This window comes from Oryctolagus cuniculus, chromosome 13, assembly GCF_964237555.1.
Source record: "Oryctolagus cuniculus chromosome 13, mOryCun1.1, whole genome shotgun sequence".
In the NCBI taxonomy this organism is placed as follows: domain Eukaryota; kingdom Metazoa; phylum Chordata; class Mammalia; order Lagomorpha; family Leporidae; genus Oryctolagus; species Oryctolagus cuniculus.
The window spans coordinates 59,725,806-59,749,531 of record NC_091444.1 but is presented as its reverse complement, the minus strand read 5'-3'; the positions used below and the strand labels follow the sequence as shown (position 1 = coordinate 59,749,531).

Genomic DNA, 23,726 nt, shown 5'->3' with positions numbered 1-23,726 from the left:
CGTGCAATGCCTGCATCCCATGTGAGTGCTGATTTGAGTCCCAGCTGTTCTACATCTGATCCAGCTCCCTGCTGAAGCACTTGGGGAAGTAGCAGAGAATGGCCCAAGTCTTTAGGCCCCTACATCCATGTGAGAGACCCAGAGGAAGCTCCTGGCTCCTGGGTTCGACCTGGCTCTGCCCCAGCCATTGCAGCCATTTGCAGGGGTGGGGAGCAGTGGATGGAAGACCTCTCTCTCTCTTTCTCTTTGTAACTGCCTTTCAAATTAAATAAAGTAAATCTGAAAAAAAAAAAAAGAACCACCCTGTTAAGACACAGCCTTAATGACCTAAACACTTCATTCAAGACCCACCTCCTAGCTGCCACAAGTAGATTAGGTCTCTACCCTTAATCCACCAATCATTAACATTAAAGTGTTTAAAAATCTGCTTGAGTTTTGGGGAGCATGTACTGCTCTATCTGTAACATCTACATGGTATAGGTCAATCATTCAACATGGCTTCTTGAAGCAGTCATGAAAATAGTAAACGCAAAATATATGAGGCTGTTGCTAGTAGAACACAGCATACCATTCTACGGTAAATCTAATATACTTCAAAATCATGATGGGGCAGGCATTCAGTGCAGCAGTGAATATGATATTTGTGATGTCCATATTCCATATTAGAGTGCCTGGTTTTGGGTCCTAGCTCTGCTCCCGATTCCAGCTTCCTGCTGTAGGTAATGGTTCCAGAGCTTGGGTCCCTGTTACCCATGTGGATGCCCAGGTTGAGTTCTTAGTTCCTGCCTGCAGTTTGAGCCAGTCCCAGCTGTTGTGGGCATTTGGAGAGTAAACCAGTGAATGTGAGATCTCTCTCTCTATTTTCTATTTTCTCTTTATCTCTCTCCCTTTCAAATCAACAAAATACATACATTTTGAAACTTAAAACAGAATAATGAGAGTATAGTAAATATCATTATCATGATCACGTATCATGTACTGTACTTATACATCATTGTATGTGCTATACTTTTATATGCATGATAGTACAGTAAGTGTGTTTACACCAGCATCACCTGTCGCTCCCCCTCTTCACGGAGGAACGACACAGGACCCTGCGGCTGTTCTTTTGTCTGCTCGGCCCTCCCCGGGTTTGCTGCTGGTTCTTCCCGGGTTGGCTACCATCCCTTCCACCTCCGTGGAAGGGTGGTTCCCCCTGCCACTTTCCCCACTTCCGCGGGGGAGCGGCACACCGCTGGCTGGCTCTCTCGGGGGCTGCTCAGATGTTCCTTCAGATAGATGTTCCTGGTGCATGTTGTCTCTCTCCTCCTTTATAGTCCTCTTCCGCCAATCCCAACTCTGCTACCCACACGCCGAGTATGCTGCTCTCCTCCAATCAGGAGCAGGACCAGCTCCTGCAGGTCATCACTCAAGTTGGCGAGAGGCAGCTGCGTAGAAGTTGTTACTCCCTTCTCAGCGCCATATTGTGGGAGAGCAGATGCATAGAATAAGTCTTAATTCCAGTAACAGTCTAGTCCGAGTTGCTCCCCACAATCACCACAAACACATTAGTTACTTGTTGAACTATTATTTTATAACAGTTATAAAGCATAAGTGATAGATTTTTCATTTCCATTATAATTTGATGAGACCACTGTCCTATGTATGGTTTGTCTTTGTCCAAAATGTTATAGTGTATGGCCATCCATATAAGTATTCTACATATTACAGGGAGTCTATATTATGTTTCATGATCTCTATTTCTCCTCTTATCTGGAGCTACTGATATATTCTTATGCATATATATATATATGTATATACACATATATTAATGTGTGTGTATATTCCTATTCCACGCTGTGCTTATACTTGAGTTAATGACATGATGTTCCCAATGTGATTGTTATGGAATGTTTTTGAAAATCAGTGAGGAATACCTTACTTTTAGTTTCTTCCACTAGCAGAACTATTTCCTTAATTATAACCATCTTCTCTCCTATCCACCCATAGGCCTCTTTCTGGTGCTCTCTTCACTTGACATTTTCTTTCTGCAAACTAAAGCCCATTGTCCTTTCTTCCTCTTGGAGTCTTGGATCATATAAGTAATATCTGTTGATTAACTGATAACCCCATATACAGAACATTCATTGATGCAGGGTGAGTCTGAAGTCTTACATCCTATCCTTCCCAGGAACAACATGAACTAGTACTATGACCTTGGCTAAGGTCACATGGCCTGGTGACCCTGAGGCTCCTCTTCCATGACTTATAGACAATGATAACCCAAACTCCCTCACAGGATCTTGTGAGGAGCAAACAAGACAAAGATCACGGAAAGTGTTTTGTAACCTTTGAAATGTTTTGTCAATCAAAAAGTTCACTGAAATGTTGAATAGTTGAAGTGATGATGTTACTACTAACAGTAGTATCAACTATAGTAAAAGTGAAGAAAATATAGAATTAACTGAAATTTCAAGACTTAATAAAGATGAAAATATACATGCTATGAAATTGAATAAATATGCTTTTTTCGTACCAATATTCACTTAGGGAAGGAACTTTGTATGTTTGTAAAAACTTTGTATGTTTGATGAGTACTTAGAGTAAAACATGGGAAACTGTCACTTGGGTATGCATGGAGTTTATCAGCCCATGGTAATGGGAGAAAGCTTCTCATTTGCTTCAGAGAGGAAAGATGGGTGATGAGATAGAAAGAGAAATCTGGTAAGTATGAAGCTAGAAATATGGCAGAAATCTGGTTTGATCTTGTCCTGAGAATCTCCACATCATCAGCACATCCTAAACCTTTCTTATGGAACTGCTCAAGTTGAGCACAGCTAGTAAATGTGTGCTACAGAGGACAGATACACAGAACTCAGGGAAACAGTGGCAGTCAGTGAGCAGTCACTGGGTATCATAGTGAAATTCAGGTCAACGACGTCAGCTTTCTCAAGGACAGCTAACATCTGCTTTATTCCAGGAACCAAACTTGCTGTCTTCACACTAACACTGACTCGACTTCTTCCAGTAACAGTAATAATATTGTATTTTTTCTTTCTCTTGACTCATGTATAGTCAATGCCCAAGGTCTGGAAAACTTTTTATGTAACTAGCATCAACAATTGCAAATATCAGTCATTTCTATCCCTGAAATTTTTTTTTTTTGCTTATCAATTTAAATTGGCTTTAGGAGAACTTAGGCTACATTTAGCATATGAAATTATTAAATATAGCCCAGTAGTGACTTAATTAGTAGTACCTCAGTTGTTTCAGAAACACTGCTATTTCATGCAAAATTACAGACACTCCATTCCTGTTTTGGGTAAGCATTCTCATTTTAATGAGAAGCCTTAGGATTTGCCTTTAGGGGAAGTTTTTGTGTTACTTAGACTTGCTACTATGAGAAAAATGAGGCTATGTAGGTTAAGAGTGATTAATGATGGAGTTTCAAGGTCATAGGGAACCCCAGTAGAATAGTCTCTGAGTTCTGAACAGGAGTTCAGTGTCTCCTCAGAGTTGTTTGCAGATTCTCAACAGCCTGGCTTTTAGCAGTTGTTGGATGTTTTAATTTATTTTGAAGAGGTAGAAGAAAGCTTTTTAAAAATTGTCAACTTATTTTAAAGACACACACACACACACACACACACACACAGATCTTTCATCTACTGGTTTATTCTCCAAATGCCTGCAAGGGTTGGTGCTGGATCAGGCAAGTCAGGAGCCTGGAACTGTTTGTTGCAGGGGTGGTATGAACTCAGCTCCTGGAAGCATTACCTGCTGCCCGCTAAGGTACTCACTATCAGGATGCTGGAGCCTGCAGGGGAGCCGCTGCCAATTACTTGCCCTGATCTTTTCATTCTTTGTGTGTTCTGGTAGAAGATACTCAGGTTTGAAATCAGGGCTTTGTTTACCACCTCTGCCTTAATTAGGCTACCCTGGAGGAAAAGGATTAAGAGAATCTGGGGCAGTGAGTTCATAATTGTTTGTTCCATAGTTTTCACCACAAAGGCTAAAGGTGATAATAACATAAACTGAATATCCAATTCTTGCCCTGCCCGCTAATTATCTTTTGAAACATTTCCAAAGCAATTTGTCATTGAGATGTAATGAATCTCTTACATCTTGTTATGTAGAAAACAGGAAAGTGTTCCTTATAATTATTCTGTTGTGGGCAAGGTGGGATCTGAATTCTTATTCTGAGTCCTTGCCATTTACCTAGAGAAGCATTCTAAATACAGGCAAAAATTGATAATGCTTATTTAAAAGGTGAGGAACACACACACACACACACACAAGAGCCATGTTCAGGAATAGAGTGGGCCAGGAAGGGAAAAGGGTGGGGGAGGGAAGTAGACAGACGATGCCTCAGCACCCTGTCTCATCTTTGTGCGTTTGTGTGGGTTGCAAGGTGGCAGGAAGCCATCCCTTCCCAGTTATGGCCTCTTAGTAGGTTGAAAGGGGAGTGGTTATAGGTACCTCTCTTAGGTCTTAGGTGAAGGGAGATTCATCTTGGAAAAGGGGTTATTTGACTGACAGGCGGATAACATTCCATAGGGAAGGGGAGGTACGGCTTCCAGCTCCTGGCCCTAATTTAGCTACCTGCCTTATCCCCTATCAGTTCTCTTGTACGTATATTCTGGGAAATTATTTTGATTAATGTAGACTGATTCAATCATTCCTTTTCCTGATTCATGTTAGGGTCTATTTTCTTTCTTTCTTTCTTTTTCTTTTTTCTTTTTTTTTTTTTTTACAGGCAGAGTGGACAGTGAGAGAGAGAGACAGAGAGAAAGGTCTTCCTTTGCCGTTGGTTCACCCTCCAATGGCCGCTGCGGCCAGTGCACCGCGCTGATCCGATGGCAGGAGCTAGGAGCCAGGTGCTTTTCCTGGTCTCCCATGGGGTGTAGGGCCCAAGCACTTGGGCCATCCTCCACTGCACTCCCTGGCCACAGCAGAGAGCTGGCCTGGAAGAGGGGCAACCGGGACAGAATCCAGAGTCCCGACCGGGACTAGAACCCGGTGTGCCGGCGCCGGTAGGCGGAGGATTAGCCTAGTGAGCCGTGGCGCCGGCCAGGATTCTATTTTCAACAGTAATTCGTTTTCTATAATAATTTCTACTGATCCACTCGTTATCCTGTAGCTTGTTACATTAGAAAGGGCATGTGTTGTGGCACAGTGGGTTACGTCCATGCCTGCCTCCCATTTTTGGGTGCTGGTTTGAATCCTGACGACTTTGCTTCTCATCTAGCTTACTGCTAATGCATTCTGGAGGCAGCAAATGATGGCTCAAGTACTTGGACCCCTATCCCATGTGGGAGACCATTATGGAGTTCCAGGCTCCTCGATTTGGCCCGGCCCATCTGTTGCTATTGTAGACTTTTGGGCAGTGTACCAGCAGATGGAAAATATCTCTCTGATTTTTGAAATATTTATTTATTTATTCAAAACGCAGAGTCACAGAGAGAGGGAGAGACAGAGATTTCCCACCCGCTGGTTCACTACCCAAATGGACACAACAGCCAGGGCTGGGCCAGGTTGAAGCCAGGAGCCAGGAACTCCCATGTGTGTGGTAGGGGTCCAAGGATGTGGGTTAACTTCTGCTGCTTTTGTAGGCACATTAGCCAGGGAGCTGGATCAGAAGTGGAGCAACTAGGACTTGAACTGACATCCATATGTGATGTTGGCATCCCAGGCAATGGCTTAACCAGCTGCCTCTCAAAACCAGCCAAGCTAGACCTTTGAAGTAGAAGAAGATAAATGTTTTTATACAGGTGGAAAGCAGTGGAATGGAATGAAGAGAATGGGAAAAAGCAAACAAAGGGAATAAATTAGTAAGAGCACCAAGTATGGTAACAATAGGAAGTTTTTAAAAGTCGCAAATTTATATTGACAAGCAGCATCAAGAGGAGACCTGATGACACAAGATAAACAGTTAAATTCTTTCATCAGCTGACACAGGACCAGGGTCATCAGTACAATGAAGCAATCAGCTATCCAGGCAAGCAAATGGGGTTAAGTGGCCATTGCAGGTCATATCTCAGGTGAGATAGATACCCAGCCAGAGGCAAAAATGAACTGAGACCCAGGGATTCTGTCCTATGGGGACAGAGGAAGGTTTGTGATTTTGAAAATTCAGAGGACAATTAGTGGTGGCTCAGGCAGGCAGATTAGCAGCTGGAGAAGGCAAAAGAGCAGTTTCAGTGGTAGAGCAGCCTGGTGTGCTGAGATGGGAAACATGATCTCCTGCAAACTGGCAGGCAACTGCTGGTGAAGAACTGAAGTACCAGGTAAATATCACTTCCTACCAGGTAATTCTTCCCCAATTTTGTCTCTTAGTTTACTTGCTTCCCTGAGACACAGTACCTTCCCCATTGCAAGGCTCTTTCTTACTCCTGTTTGTGTCACTACTCCTTGTACACAGTCCTTGACAAAGAGAAGTGTTTAAAACATTTTAAAAATTGTTTATTTTTAAATTATATATAAAATTAAAAACATGTAAAATTGCATATTACATGTAATGACAGAGAATGAGCTCTTTCATCCACTGGTTCACTACCCAAGTGCCTACAAAAGACAAGAATGAGCCAGGCTGAAGCTAGGAGCCCTGAATACATTTTGGGTCTTATATGTAGGCGTCAGGGACCCAAGTACTTATGCCACCAACTGCTGTCTCCCAGGGTGTGTATTTTTTATTTGTTTTAAAATATTTTATTGGAACACAGTATACATAACAAGAAATGCACATAAGTGTACATATGAATACTTTTTTTGTCCTCTGATAATCCTTATAATCATTACCCAAATTCAGAACAAAACAGTAATAGTAGTATCCCAAGAATCCTCAGTATGCCCCACTTTTTTTTGACATGGAAAAGAATATTGTCATTTACATGGTATGATTCAGTTGAACAATATTGATAAGTATATATCAAATGATACAACACCCACACAATTTTTATATTCTGTCTATATATTAACTACCAGAAATAATATGTGATATTTGCCTTTTTTAATATGGCTTATTTCACTTAGCATGATGTTCTTCAGTTGCATCCCACTTGAAGCAAATGTCAGGATTTCATTCTTTTTTATGGCTTAGAAATATTCCATTGTGTGTGTGTGTGTGTGTGTGTGTGTGTATATATATATATATATATACCACATTTCTTCATCCAGTCATTTAGATGAGCATCCAGATTTATTCCATAGCTTAGCATTTGTGAACTGAGCTGCTATAAACATGGGACTACAGGTAACTCATATGTTGATTTCATTTCTTTTGAATATATTCCCAGAATAGCATAGATGGGTCATATGGTATGTGTATGTGTGTGTGTGTGTGTGTGTGTATGATATATATATATATATATATATATATATTATTTTTTGAGGACTCTCTGTTCTGTCTTCCATGAGGCTTATACTAGGTTGCATCATACAATGTATTAGAGTAACTTTTTCTCCATGTCCTCACCAGAATTTGTTATCTTTTGATTTTAGATAAAAATTCTAATCAGGGTTGAGGTGATACCTCAATTATTTGCATTTCCCTGATGGCTAGTGGTCCTGATGACTAGTAGTCCTTTACCATTTTGTAATTTTCATTGTAGAGATCTTTCATATCCTTGGTTAAGTTTATCACAAAATATTTAAATTTTTTGAAGCTATTTTAAATGAGACTGGTTTTAGAATTTATTTCTCAGCCAGAAGATTATTGGTGTATAAGAATGCTATTGAGTTTTGTGTGTTGATTTTTTTGTCTCTTGTGTCTGTTGGCCACTTGTTATTCATCCTTTGAAAAATGCCTGTTCATGTCCTTTGCCCATTTCTTATCTGTATTGTTTATTTTGTTATTGAGTTTCTTGAGTCCCTTATATATGCTGGATATATATCCTTTACTGATACATAGTTTGCAAATATTTTCTACCATTTTATTGGTTGCCTCTTCTGCTGTGAAGAAGCTTCTTAGGTTGATGTAATCCCATTTGTGTCTGTACTTTTTTGCCTGTGCTTCCAGGATTTGTTCAAGAAGTCTTTGCCCAGGCCAATATCTAGAAACATTTCTCCTATGTTTTCCTCTAGTAATTTGATGGTTTCATGCCTTAAGTTTAGATCCTTGATCCATTGTGTGTTGATTTAGTATAGCGTATAAAGTAGGGGTCTTGTTTCAATCTTCTGCCTCTGGTAAACCAATTTTTTTCCAACATCATTTGTTGAAGAGATTGTCCTTTCTCCAGGAAATGATTTTCAGTTCATTTGTCAAATGTTAGTTGGTTATAGCTGCATGGATTTTCTGTGGTCTCTAATTTTTTTCATTGGTCTATACATCAGTTTTTGTACCACTACAGGACATATTGATTATAGCTGATTATAGCAACTTTATAGTAGTATGTCTTAAAATATGGTATTGTGGTGCCTCTAACTTTGTTTTTAATGTTTGAAACTGTTAGGACTATTTGGGTCTTTTGTAGTTCTATATGAATTTTGGGATTTTTTCTAGACCTGTGAAGAATGTCCTTGGTATTTTGGTTGTGATTACATTGAATCTATATTGCTTTGGGTAGTATGGACATTTTGATATTAATTCTTCCAACATATGAACATGGAATATTTTCCCATTTTTTGATTTCTCCTTCTATATTTTCTTTACTTTTTTGTAATTTTCATTGTAGAGATCTTTCATTTCCTTGGTTAAATTTATCACAGAGTATTTAATTTTTTTGTAGCTATTTTGAATGAGATTGTTCTTAGAATTTATCTCAGCCAGAAGATTGTTGGTGTATAATAATGCTATTGAGTTTTGTGTGTTGACTTTTTTATCCTGCTACTTTGCTGTATTCTCTTATCAGTTATAATAGTCTCTCTGTGGAATATTTTGGTTCTCCTATATAAAGGATCATATCATCTGCAAACAGGGGTAATTTTATCTCCTCCTTTCAAATTTATATTTGTTTGATATTTTTTTCTTGCCTAATGGCTCTGGCTAAAACTTATAAAAGTATATTGAATAATAATGGTGAGAGTGGACATCTTTGGTTCTAGATTTTAGTGGAAATGCTTCCAGATTTTCCTGTTTGATGATGGCTGTGGTTTTGTCATATATTCCCTTACGTGTGTTGCGATATGTTCACTCTATACAAAATTTTTAAACTTTTTTTATCATGAAAAGACGTTGCATTTTATTAAGTGCTTCATCTGTATTTTGAGATAATCATAAGTTTTTTATCCTTCATTTTGTTTATGTGACAAATCACATTTATTGATATGCATATGTTATTTTAAAGATTGATTTATTATTTGAAAGTCAGTTACACAGAGAGGAGAGGTAGAGAGGTGTAGAGAGGTAGAGAGGTAGAGAGGTAGAGGTAGAGAGAGAGAGAAAGAGAGAGAGGTCTTCCATCTGCTGGTTCAATCCTCAGTTGGCCACAATGGCTGGAGCTATGCTGATGTGAAGCCAGCATCCATGAGCTTCTTCCAGGTCTCCCACATGGGTGCAGGGGCCCAAGCACTTGGGCCATCTTCCACTGCTTTCCCAGGCCATGGCAGAGAGCTGGATTGGAAGTGTAGCAGCTGGGACACAAATCAGCACCCAAATGTGATGACGGCACCACAGGTGGCAGCTTTACTTGCTACGCTACCGTGCTGGCCCTGATATGCATATGTTGAAACATCATTGCAACCCTGGCATAAATCCCAGTTGGTCTGGATAGGTAAATTTTGATGTGTTGTTGTATTCAATTTGCTAGTATTTTGTTGAGGACTTCTGCATTTATGTTCATCAGGGATATTGGACTGTAATTTTTTGTTGTTGTTATATAGTTCTCTGATTTGGGAGTTAAGGTAATAATATCCTCAGAATTAGTTTGGAAGAGTTGTCTCTCTTTTAGTTGTTTTGAATAATTTAAGAAGAATTTGTGTTAGTTTTTCCTTAAAAGATTGGCAGATTTCATCAGTGAAGCCATCTGGTCCTGGGATTTGCTTTGTTAGAAGGTATTTTATTACTAATTCAATCTCAGTGTTGGTTATTAGTCTATTCACATATTCTATGTCTTTGTCCCTTAATTTTGGTAAATTATATGTTTCTATAAATCTATCCATTTCTTCTATATTTTGCAGTTTGTTGGTATAGAGCTTTTTGTAATAATTCCCAATCATTCTTTGTATGTTTGTGGTATCAGTTATAATATCTCCTTTTCAATTTTAGATTTTGTTAATTTGAATCTTCTCACTTTTTTTTTGCCTAGCTGGTCCAATCAGTTATCAAATGAGTTTATTTTTTTCAAAATCCAGCTCTTCATTTCATTTATCATTTGCATAATTTTCTTTTGTATTTTGTTTTAATTTTATTTATTTCCTTTTACTAATTTTGGGTTAGTTCCCATTTCCGTGGGTCCTTGAGATAAATTTTTATGTCATTTATTTGATACCTTTGCAATTTTTTGATGTAGGCACTTATTGCTACAAAATTTCCTCTTATTACTGCTTTTGCTATATCCCTTAAGTTTTAATTTAGTGTGCTTTCATTTTCATTTATTACAAAGAGTTTTTGGCTTCCCTTTTGGTTTCTTCTACAACACATTGCTCAATCAGGAGCTTGTTGTTCAGTCTCCATCATGTATTTGCATGTTTTCTATAGTTTCTTTGCTTGTTAATTTCAAGATTCATTCCATTGTGGTCAGAAAAGTTACATGATAGGATAATAGTTTTTTGAGTTTGTTGAGTTTTTCTTTTATGACCTACCATGTGGTCTATCTTAAAGAATGTTCCATACACTGAGGAAAAGAATGTGTATTCTGTAGATGTTATGTGACTATTCTGTAGATATTATGTCCACTTAATCAATTGTGAATATTTTCTCTATTGTTACTTTGTTGGTATTTTATCAGGCTGATCTGTCTGTTGATGAAAATGGGGTGCAGGGTTCCCCCTCTGCTATTGTATTGGAGTTTAAGTCTTCCTTTAGATCTATTAACATTTGTTTTATAAATCCAGGCACTAGGTACATACATATTTAACATAGTCATACCTTCTTATTGAATTGATCCCCTAATCATTACATAATGACCTCTGTCTCGTTCAACAATTTTTGTCTTAGTCTCTTTTGTGTGATATGAATAGCTACTCTTGTTGATTTTTATTTCTATTTGCATAGAATATGTTTTTCCACCCTTTCATTTTCAGTCTGCTTGAATTTTGACTGGTGAAATATGTTTCTTGTGGGCAGAATGTATGTGGTTTTTAATCCATTAAACTAGCTTGTTTATTTTAATTGGAGAATTTAGGCCACTTATATTCAAGTTTCTTATTGATAATGAGTTGTTCCTACCATTTTTCTATAAATATTCATATTATTTGTTTTGAATCTTTTTTGTACTCTTACTAGGAGGTTTTTCTGCCTTTACATTCTTTCATGATGCTAAATATCTTTTTCTGTTTCTCTGTGGAGTACATCCTTAAGTATCATTTGTAAGGTTGGCTGGGTGATGACAAATTCTCTGAATATTTTCTTTGGAAGGTCTTTATTTCACCTTCATTTATGAATGAAAACTTTGCTAAGTATAGTATTCTGTGTGAGCAATTTTTTTTCCAGCACTTGGGCTATATCTCTTTATTTTCTTCCATATCTATGGTTCTGTTGAGAAATCTACACTGAATTTGATAGAAGATACTTTAAAGGTGATAGGACATTTCTCTCTTGCAAATTTTAGTATACTCTATTTATATTTAACTTTTGTTAAAAATATTTTTTCTAGGAGAGTCAGAGGGAAGACAGAGAGAGAGAGAGAGATATCAGTCTTCCATTCTGCAGGTTCACCCCCAAGACGGCTGCAATGGCCAGGCCTGGGCCAGGTTGAGGACAGGAGCCAGAAACTTCTCCGGGTCTCCCACGTAGGTGGTAGGGTCCCAAGCATTTGGGCCATCTTGCACAACTTTTCCCAGGTGCACTAGCAAGGAACTAGATTGGAAGTGGAGTTCCTGTCCTTGAACCTGCACCCATATGGGATGCCAGCACTGTAAACAGTGGCTTTATACACTACAGTACAATGCCAGGCCCTGTGTTTGGCTTTTGATAGTTTATAATGAGACATGTGAGGATCTTTTTTGATCATGTGTGTTTTGGGTTCTGTGTGCTTCCTATTTGAACGCCCATATCCTTCTCCAAATTGGGGAAATTTTCTGCTGTTATTTCACTGAATAGGTTTTCTAGGCCATTCTTTGTATTTTCTTGTTTCATACCTACAGGAACTCCTAAGACTCAACTGTTCTGTGCTTTGATAGTATTCCATGGATCTTTTTTTTTAAGATTCTATTTTATTTATTTGAGAGGTAGAGTTACAGACAGTGAAAGGGAGAGACTGAGAGAATCGTCTTTCATCCTCTGGTTCACTCCACAAATGGTCACAACAGCTGGAGCTGGGCTGATCAGAAGCCAGGAACCAGGAGCTTTTTCTGATTCTCCCATGTGGGAGCAAAATCCCAAGTGCTTGAGCCATCTTCTGCTTTCCCAGGCCATAACAGAGAGCTGGAATGGGAGTGGAGCAGCTGGGACCCTAACTGGCACCTATATGGGATATTGGTACCACAGGTGGAGGATTAACCTGCGCCACAGCACTGGCCCCTCTAAGGATCTTAAACACAGTTTTCCCACCTAGGAACTCTGATAGGTGATGCAGTTGTCTCAAGCAGTTTATTAACTGCCATGACAAATATGCTCCTCTAAAACACTTAGATGAATTTAAACAAGTTATGATACAAGGGCAACAAACCAGGAGCTTGGAGAAGCAGAGACCCCAAATCAGGTGAAAGGTAATGGCATGATAAACTTCATGCTGGGCATGTGCATAGTGCTTTAGGATTTATGTCACAAATGCAATCGGGATTCAGTCTAATGTCTAGGGTATGGCTGTACTTGTGTGATAGAAAACCTCTTACTGTGCAGTTTGAGGAACTACATAAATGTTAATTAGATCAATAAACATAATGATATTTCTGGTAGGGTGACTATCTCAGAGGAAATAAAAACAAAACAAAAGATGACTGCCTCGGTTAACTTTTGCATAACAGTGCATTACAAAACTTAGTAGCTTCAAATAATAAATAATCTTATTCCTTATAATTTTGTGGATTTGCCTCAGTGGTTCTTCTAGCATAGGCTAGCTTAGTGGGTGCTGAGTAGTCAACAATGTTCTCCTTCACTAGTATGGCGTTTAGTAGACTGTTTTATTTGGAAGAGTGGGAGTCTTAGCTTGGATAGGTTATTCTTGTTCCTTGTGATGTCTCATCAGGCTTTTTTTCATCCTTGTTTTATTTTTATTTTTGATTGACAGTAATTGTACATATTTGTGAGGTACAATGTGATGTTTGATACATGCATGCATATTACAATGATGGGAATCTAAAAAAGCTGATCACGTAGATATTGAGAATAGAATAAAGGTTACCAGAGACTGAGTATGGGGAGGTAGGCAGGAAAGGGAAGAGGTTGGCAAGTGGATTCAGTGTTAAGTTGGATAAAAGAAATAAGTTCTTGGGTTCTTTAGTTAATAATAGTGTATTGTATATTTCAAAATAGTTGGAAGAAAGAATTTTGAATATATAGGCAAAAATAATATTTAAAGTGATGGAAATGCTAATTGACCTGATTTGATCATTATACATGATCTATTTGGACATCTCACATGGCAATCTCAAGATTTTAAGTCCCTACTTGCATTTGCTATCATCCCAATGGCTAAGGAAAGATAATGGCTAAGTCTGGATTCAAGAGGAAGAGACACGGAGTCTAACCATTCACTGGACAAACTGCAAATATCATTTTGGAAAGAAGTGTGGATAAAAAGATAGGAGGCATGTGGTGTCAGTTTTTCAATCTACCAAAAAAATTCTAGAATTTGTTCATATACTATAGAAGTAAAACATAAGGATGACAAGAGAGAAGAATAAAGAAACACAATATTAAGGAAAGACTGTAGGAAAATTAGTAATGTAAAAATTCATTTTGTGGGCTGGTTTTGTGGCATAGTGGGTTAAGCTACCTCCTACAGCATCAACATCCCATATGGGCACTGATTTGAATCCTGGATGCTCCAATCCTATCTAGCTCCCTGCTAATGAACCTGGAAAAGCATCAGAATGGACAAAGTGCTTAGGACCCTACACCCATGGAGGAGGCCTGGAACAAGCTCCTGGCTTTTGCCTGGCCCATCCCCAGCTATTTTTGTCATTTGGGGTGTGAGCCAGTGGATGGAAGATTTATTTTCTTTCTTTCTTTCTTTCTTTCTTTCTTTCTTTCTTTCTTTCTTTCTTTCTTTCTTTCTTTCTTTCTTTCTTTCTTTCCGTCCGTCTCTCTGTCTCTCTCTTTCTTTCCCTCTCTCTCTTTTTCTCTTTCTTTTACTCTTTTTCTCTTTCCTTCTTTGTTTCTCTTTCTTCTCTTCATTTCCCTCCCTCAATCCCTCCCTCCCTCCTCCTTCCTTCCTTCCTTCCTGCCTGCCTGCCTGCCTGCCTTCCTTTTCTTTTTTATTATTTTTAAATTTTATTTTATTTTATTCAAGGAATACAAACTTCATGCATTTAATATATACAAATAAACATGGTGATTCTTTCCCCCCAGTTCCCTCCCACCCATACTCTGACCCTCCTTCCTCCTTCCTCTCTTATTCCTGTTCTTATTTTTTAGAAAGATCTATTTTCAGTTAATTTTCTACTCATAAGATTAACCCTACACTAAGTAGAGTGTTCACTGAATAGTATGAATAAAAAAGAAAAAAAGTACAAAATCAAACCAGACAAACATTGTTCCTCAACAGTCAGGATAAGGGCTGTTCAAAACCATTACATCTCAAGATGTCAGTTTGTCTTCTATGGATTACCTTTTAGATACTCTAATAGTTATCATAAATCAGAGAGACCATATGGTATTTGTCTTTTTGGACTGGCTTATTTCACTGAGTATAATGATTTCCAGTTGTGTCAGTTTTATTGCAAATCACTGGATTTCATTTTTTTGACCACTGTGTCTTATTCCATAGTGTATATATACCATAATTTCTTTATCCAATCTTCAGTTGATGAACACCTAGGTTGACATCATATCTTAACTATTGTAAATAGAGCTGAAATGAGCATGGTGGTACACATGTTCATTTCCTTTGGATAAATTCCCAGGAGTGGGATGGCTGGGTCATATGGTAGGTCTGTATTCAGATTTCTGAGATATCTCCATACTGTCTTCCACAGTGGATAGAACAGATTACATTCCCACCAACAGTGGATTAGGGGATCCTTTTCCCACCTCCTCACCAATATTTGTTGTTTGATGATATTGGGTTGTAGATTTAGGTCTTTGATTCATTTTGAGTGGATTTTTGTGTAAAGTGTAAGTTGGGGTTATGCTTCATACTTTTGTGTGTGGTGATACAGTTTTCCCAGTGGCAAATTGTTGAAGAGACTGTGTTGGATCCAGGGACTGATTTTTGCTCCTTTTTCAAAGATAAGTTGGTTGTAGATGCATGGATTGATTTTTGGAGTTTCTATTCTGTTCCATGTGCTTACCTGTCTGTTTCTGTGCCTGTACCAGGCTGTTTTGATTATAACTGCCCTATAGTATATCTTAAGATGTGGTTTTGTGATACCTCTAGCTTCGTTTTTGTTGTTTAGCATTGCTTTAGCTATTTGAGGACTCTTATGTTTCCATATGAACTTTAGCATCATTTTTTTTTCTAGATATTAGAATGTTGTTGGTATTTTGGGATCACATTGAATCTATAAATTGCTTTCTGTAGTATGGACAATTTGATGATATTGATTCTTCCAGTCCATGAACAATGGAAGATTTTTCCACTTTTTTATATCTTCTATTTCTTTGTTTAATGCTCTATAATTTTCACTGAAGAGATCTTTGACATCATCCCTGGTTAGATTTATTCCAAGGTATTTAACTTTTTTGTATGTATTGTGAATAGGATTGATCTTAGAAGTTCTTTCTTAGCCTGGCATTATTTGTGTATATAAATGATATTGATATTATGTGTAGATTTTATATCCTACTTTATCAAACTCTTTTGAGTTCCATTAGTACATTCATGGAGTCTTTTGGGTCTCTTATATATAGAATCATGTCATCTGCAAATAGGGAACATTTGACTTCCTCCTTCCTTATTTGTAACCCTTGGATTTATTTTTCTTGCCTAAGGGCACTGGCTAAAAATTTCAAGACTATATTAAAGAGCAATGGTGAGAGTGGGCATCCTTGACTGGTTCTGGATCTTAATGGGAATGCTTACAATTGTTTTCCATTCAGTGGGATGCTGGCCATGAGTTTGTCAGATATTTCCTTGATTGTGTTGAAGAATGTTCCTTTTATACCAAATTTATTTAAGTATTTCATCATAAATGGATGTTGTATTTTATTAAATTTTTCTTTGCATCTATTGAGATAATCATATGGATTTTGTTCTTCAGTTTATTATGTGATGTATCACATTTATTGATTTTCAGATATTGAACCATCACTGCCTACCAAGGATAAATCCCACTTTTTCTGGTAAAGTGATTTTCTTTAAGTCAATGATTTTTACTTTTTTCTCAAAGAACTTTTTAATTTAAGGAATACAAACTTCATGCATTTTCATAAATACAACTTTAGGAATATAGTTATTCTTCCCACCATACCTGTAATCCCACCCACATTCCCACCACTCCCCCTCCCTGTCCCATTCCCAGTCCCATTCTCCACTAAGATTCACTTTCAATTAAATTGATACGTAGAAGACCAACTCTATACTAAATGAAGAGTTCAACACTCCTCACACACACACACACACACACACACACACACAAAACCTGTTCTTGTTCCTCAACAGTCCATACAAGGGCTATTCACGGCCATTGCATCTTCAAGTTAATTTCACTTCTTTTTTTTTTTTTTTTTGAGAAATTTAATTAACTTTCAAGAAGCACCAAAGAATGAAACATCTTTTGTGAACATTTAGACATAACTATAACATATGAGATATAAGAATAGCCTCCACTTAAAACATTAAAAGAAACTAAGTCTTTGAGAACAAGTTTTATCATTAATTAAGGAAGCACGTAAGAAAACAAGCAGTGGAATTGGACACTTAGGCATAACTAAAACTTATGAGACATAAGAATGTCCTCCACTTAATAAACTAAAGTGAAAAAGATCTTTGAGAACAATTTTTACTTTTAACTCTCATAATACAACTTGAGGACAGAGGTCCTGCATGGGAAGTTAATGGCTTTCTGGCTCTGTATTTCAAGTAAAAAAAAATAAAAAAAATTAAAGAGGTAATTCTATATGCTGTAGAGTCAAATAAGGTATTTCTTCCTGAAACATTTTGTATTATGATTTTAAACTTTAAAATCCATATATCTGGTTCTTTTCCTGATATCCTCAGAAAACATGTGTTCAGGTCAGGTAGTAGTGAGAGAAGAGTGCAATTGTAGGCAGAGAACCAAAGTTCAAGGAGCGAAATTCTGAGGATGAGGAAATCCATGCATGTTGAAGGATGAGAAGAAATGTATTTAACATGAGCAAAAATTTCTGTAATATAAAGGAGGTCTTATCTAGAAGGAAGTCTGAGAGAAACTCCTGGAGATGGAGAAGTTTAGGTTGCTACTGGGATGAGGAGGGAGAAGGACTAAGAATAAGATCAGGATTCCTGAGGGAGAAGACAGAAGTGGAAAGCAGGACTATGCGAAATCCCCACCATCTGCTAACTGTGTACACACTGAGTGTACCTTCTGGTTGGTCAACACACTGTAGGAAGACTGTGTATGTTTTTTTTTGGAAACACTGTTTTCTGTCCTTAAATCATTATTAGGGCATTATTCAGAGATGTTTTATTCATTGCTCTGAGGGTACCAAATAAACTCTACCAAATTGCAAAACTCTGGTCTGCCCCAGGAAATGAAGAACTTATTATCAATATTGAATGCAAACAGATTGGTAAGGAGGCCCTGAGCAACGTTGATATTTTTTAAGAGTTGTAAACTGTCAGTAATTTTTACTGTGTGTGTGCGTATTGAATATTTTTGGCTTGTTTCATTTTCTATATGTTCATACTACTAAGGAATTCATTATAGCATCACTTTTTATTAACATCTAATTAAGTTATGAAAATGTCTTTTAGACAAATTAGATAAAATTCACATAATTAACCTTCTACTTACACCCCAAACTCTACCTGCCATCAGCCAGAAGGCCAAGGACTTCAGTCAATCCATGTGTTTAATTACTTGACAAGTTGCTTTTGAGAAAACCTCATTTAATTTCAGTGTCCAAATTATCTAGGCTTTACTTCTTTACCCACTGTCCCCTAGTAAAACACTATTGTAAGGTTAAAAAAACACAGTATCAAATAGAATACATTGGCTCTGACTTAGTTGCTCAGGCAGAGATGTGTCCAGACCAATTGGTCATCTCCCCTGAAGCCAGAGATGGAATGGGCAAGGCCAGCTGTGTTGCTCTCCTCTGTTTCCCAGGCCAGGTGTCTCCCTAGATAATCCCAGGAGAGTTTTCAGTGAGACAGGTCTGTGCTAAGAGTCTCTCTTTCCATTCAGGCAAAAGCTTCCCAGTTTTCTTTGATCTGCATTACAATCTCAGACATTTTATTTCCCTCAAAGTTTTGCCAAACACAAAGGAAGAAACTATCAGTTATTCCCATTTTCTTCTTCCTTTAGTCATGAGGAGCCATGGAGTGTGTGAGAGGAGGGGTAGAGATTGGAGAGGGCAGGTGGTCTATCAAAGGATATGCAAGCCACACTATAAACATTGTAGAGCATATTGTTTTTCATGAAGCATTCGTTCTGGAACCGAATCCACAGGCCTCGCTATTGGCAGCTGTGGTAGTCCCCATGAAGCTGTCATGGGAGCAGCTGTCACCCAGGAAGCCCAACTGTCTTACCTTTTCTTTCCTGATGGACACATGCTGGGATCTATTAAGTAACCTCTGGTTCACAGGGATCAGCATCCTTTTCACCTTGGAAACTAAGCCCTTCCATAAGATTTCTCAGTTATGAGACAAGGCCTAGCTAAGTTTGACACATGCTAAGCAATTTCCAAAGATTACTGCTTTCTTCAAGGAGTTTTGAAGTAACTGAAACATTGTATGGTGTGTGTATGTGCACGCATGTTCACTTCGTAACTTCAGGCAATGTAAGTGGATATTTATGACAATTTAGTGAGGGAAGGACAAACCTGAGGCAAACAAAACACACATACACACATACAGAGAACTTGAATTCTGTTTTTAAATAGTTCACTGTGGTCAGCATCTGAGGGACACACTATCAGTAATGTTTGTGAAAATATTCTTTTACATTGTGCAATAATTGTATAGGAAAGATTATGTAGTTTAATTTTCTTTTTAAAAATATTCATTTATTTGATAGAGTTACAGTGTGTGTGTGTGTTTGTGTGTGTGTGTGTGAGAGAGAGAGAGAGATCTTCCATCTTCCATCTTCCATCTACTGGTTCATTCCTCCCAAGTGTCTGCAAGAACCAGGGCTGGAGGCTGGAGCCAGGAACCTCATCCAGGTCTCCCACGTGGGTGCAGGGCCCCAAGCACGTGGGCCATCCTTCACTGCTTTCCCAGGCACATTAGCAGAGAGCTGGATCGAAAGTGGAGCAGCTGGGACTCAAACTGATGCCCATATGGGATGCTGGCGCTGCAGACAGCAGCTTAACCTGCTGAACCACAGTGCCAGTTCTCACAGTTCAATTTTCTTTAAAGGCATTCTTTCTCGATCATTTGTTTTTATCTGGCTGTGGCTAAATTGTTAGACACGTGTATGTAAATTAAGTGTCTATAACAAACATACAAATCCTTTTGTAGTACCTGAGCATTTGAGAGGCTCTGGGCACAGAGGAGCTGAGTGGCCTGTGGTGGGTAAGAGACTGGGCCCAGTGGTGGGAGCCAGGGTCCTTCATGATGAAAGATTTTGGGGGCCAGCACCGTGGCTCACTTGGTTAATCCTCTGCTTGCGGCGCCGGCATCCCATATGGCGCCAGGTTCTAGTCCCAGTTGCTCCTCTTCCAGTCCAGCTCTCTGCTGTGGACTGGAGTGGGGGGCAGTGGAGGATGGCCCAAGTGCTTGGGCCCCTGCACCCCCATGGGAGACTAGGAGGAAGCATCTGGCTCCTGGCTTCGGATCAGCACAGCGCCGGCCATAGCGACCATTTGGAGGGTGAACCAATGGAAGGAAGACCTCTCTCCCTATCTCTCTCTCACTGTCTGTAACACTACCTGTCAAATAAATAAAAAAAAGATTTTGGGGCTTTTCTCTCACCTCTGCATGGTTTATAGTTGTGGTGGTGAAGAGATGGCTGACAGGGTCAAAGCCCTTCTCCAGGACCTTGTCAAGGGTATCAAAGCCTACATCTGCAGTTTCTGTTCCATCTCAAAGCTAGATGCTCATATCCAGCAAGAGAGAGAGGAGCAGCATCAAAGAAGGGTAAGCAGTGTCCTACCTAGCACAGAGGAGAGTGCAGAACATAGCGTGGAAAGAAGAAAGCAAGCCACATATTGTTAGTGGAGTTTTCCAGTGAAATGGTGACATGTCTTGGTTTAGTCTCCTCTTGTTTTATCAGGGTTTACTTCTGGGATTCAGTAACAGCCCACATCGTAGGTGATACATCACTGCCTGGAGGTATTAGGTCATGGCTGGAATTCTTCATCACAATAACTTCCAGTGTTATTTGCCTGCTCTACCTGTCTGTGCTCAGCAAAATTGTGAATCCTAGTTGGTTTCAAGATACAGCTGACCTGAAGTTGGAGGCAGGAAGCCTCACGCCTTCCCTAGTGAGAGCACAATCATTGCTAACCAGCTCTCTACCTTTTACTGCAGGTTCTTTTCCTCACCCAGTGGATATTCGTGAATCTCTTTCCCACCCATGATGTTGGTCAGCTGGTTAGCCTCCTGCATGCGTCCCTTCTCGACTCCCTGTACTACTGGGAGTATCGTTGGTGCAGTACAGGATTGAAATGCACCACTGGTTGTCAAACGTAGAAAGGAGCTGGCCTTATTCCTTTGGATTTGGCTTGCCCTTGCCTTTCCTTACAGCCCTGCAGCTCTCATTCATTATCGTTGAATGGATGACTCTTTTCTACCTTCTCTCATTCATTATCAGTGCTATTGAAACAAAGACACCTAGAGAAGCCTATCTTTTCCAGCTGCACTTCTGCTTGTTGGTGGTCATTTTATTTATTTATTTAGGAGAGAAACAGACAGACAGATGGACAGACACTGGTTATATTTGCTGGTTCACTCTGCAGCCATAAATGGCCAGGGTTGGGCCAGGCTGAAGCCAGGAGCTTCCTCCAGGTCCTCACATGCATACATGGGGCCAAGTACTTGGTTGATCATCTGCCGTTTTCCCAGAGAACCATCAGGAGTTGAAGTGGCACCATATGGGATGCTGGCACTGCATGTGGGTACGTAACATTCTATGTCAAACTGCCAGTCCTGTTGGTGGTCTTCTCTAGCAAGGGACTCTTCTACAGGACAGTCCCCCTGCAGTCTGCCTTGAGCAACACAAACTGAGCAGAGAACATCCTTTTACCACATCTAGCTCCTGCCAAAGTGCAGGCTACTGCAGGTCACTGAGTGTCCTGCCATCAAAGAGGATGTGTGGGATTGGAAGAAGGCTGTGTTAGCCCTCTTCTCATATCGCCTTTCTGACTGGAGAAGGCAGGACCCACTCTGCCAAGGGCCCTCTGCATATTCCCTTCTCTCTGAGGAACTGGAATTTTTGCCTTTGCTGCATGTAAAGCAGAATTTTCTTGACACTAGTGTGTGGATTTATTTTTTTAACATTTTCGTTTTGGATCAATAATTACCTCTCTTTAATATCCTTAACTGTAGTTGTAGATTACATGTTTTCTTTCTTTACTTATCGAAAAAGATTTATTTTTGTCTGAAAGGAAGAGAGAGAGGAGAGACAGTGAAAGATAATTCACATCCGTTGCTTCATTCCCCAAATGGTCACAATGACCAGGGCTGTTTCAAGCAGAAGCCAAGAGCCAGGAGCTTCTTCCAGGCTTTGAATGTAGGTACAGAGGCCCAAGGACTTGGGCTGTCCTCCACTGCGTTCCCAGCACATTAGCAGGGAGCTGGATTGGAAGTGGAGCAGCTGGGGCAATACAGTACCCATGTGGAATGCTGGCAGTGCTGCAGGCTGGGGCTTTAACACACGGCACCACAGTGCCAGTCCTAATGTGTGGATTTGAACACCAACAAGACTCTGAAAGGACCCCAGGTTTCTTTGCAGCTCTTCTCTGACATTCGCCAGCCCCTATGCCTGGACTGATTTGAATACTGTGCTTTTCTCCCTGTGCCATCCACCCTCCCAGCTCTTCTTCTTGCCTCCTACCACCTTGGGATGAATGGGTTTATAAATCTAGCTGATGTATTTTGTGGGCTGGTTATTTTTGTTGGTTTCTGTGAAGCACATACATTGGACGTGGGAGGTAAAGGAGAATCTAAATTGTCTCTGCTCACTCCCTTTATAGCCTTCACAGTCTTGTTCTTCTAACTCAGCTTATGTTGTGGTTTCTCTTGTTCCACTGGAAAAATATATACATAATGAATAAAGAAAGAAATAAACAAGTGAGGCTGAACAGATGACACAGGAGGAGGGAAGACCTTACAGCCAGATCTGTTGGGTTTTAGAAACAGTTTTCTTTATTCTCCTTGAAGGGTATAAAGAATTTTTCACTGGTATTATTTAAGGTCCCAAGCTGTGGGAGGTACCAGTTCTGCACAAAGGCTGCTCCAGCAAGGAATGCTCAGAGACCCTGAACTTTTCAACTCTGGAGGGTAGAATTTTACTGTTGACCACTGCCTGCTTTGTCTGAAATTTCAGATGAATATTGAATGCAGCAAATAGGAATTCAAAGCATCAAATTATTAAACCCAATAAACAAGTGATTGGTTGTTGCCTTCCTGTAATTTTAAAGAAATATATATGTGTGGGATGGGGTAGATTTGAAAGCATTGTACAAAAAAGAAAAAAAAGTCACAGATGTGAGCCAGTTTCCCAGGGCTGGGGTGGGGGGACATTTGAAATGTTAAAATTTCAGTCCTTTTACAGTTTGCACCATTTTGCTACAATTTAATAAGCTTTGATGAAAGGGTGAATTTGATACAAACATGTGGTTGTTTCATGTATTTCAGTGATGAACTGAAGAGTGAAATCTTGAGAAGAATCAACTAGACACTTTCAAAGTATCTCAAACTAGAGGTTTGAACACCAATATTCTATTGTTTTATTCTTGTTTCTGTTTCTATTTGCTTAATTCTTTAAGAAAAATATTTTTATTTGAAATTGGGGGTGAAGGAGTGAGAGAAAAGGAGAGAAAGATGAATATCTTCCATCTGCTGGTTCACTCTCCAAATGGCCAGAACAGCCAGGGCTTTGCCAGGCTGAAACCAGGAGTCTGGAACTCCATCTGGGTCTTCCATGTGTATGGCAGGGGCCCAAACACTTGGGCCATATTCTGCTGCATTCCCAGGTACATTAGTAGGGAACTGGTTCCGAAGTTGAGCAGTAGGGTCTGTAACTGGGACTTATATGGAATGGTGGTGATGTGAATAGCGACTTAACCTTCTGCATCACAACACTAGCCCTTGTTTTAATTGTTTTTAGCAAAATTTTTATTTATTTGAGAAGCAATGATAGAACAAAAGAACAAGTGAGTTTTCATCTACTGATTCACCCCCCAAATG

General features: G+C 39.3%; 1 long non-coding RNA gene and 1 pseudogene across 4 annotated transcripts in view; both read left to right on the top strand.

Annotated features, from left to right (window-relative positions):
- The window catches only part of LOC103350916 (uncharacterized), a 234,390-nt gene that overhangs the window by 60,141 nt on the left and 150,523 nt on the right, over positions 1-23,726 (top strand). For all 4 annotated transcript variants that reach the window (XR_011381534.1, XR_011381533.1, XR_011381532.1 and 1 more), the window contains exon 3: positions 23,175-23,241. This is a non-coding gene — a long non-coding RNA (uncharacterized lncRNA). The remainder of the gene's footprint in view (positions 1-23,174; positions 23,242-23,726) is intronic.
- LOC100353042 (etoposide-induced protein 2.4 homolog) lies at positions 20,126-23,153 on the top strand (annotated as a pseudogene).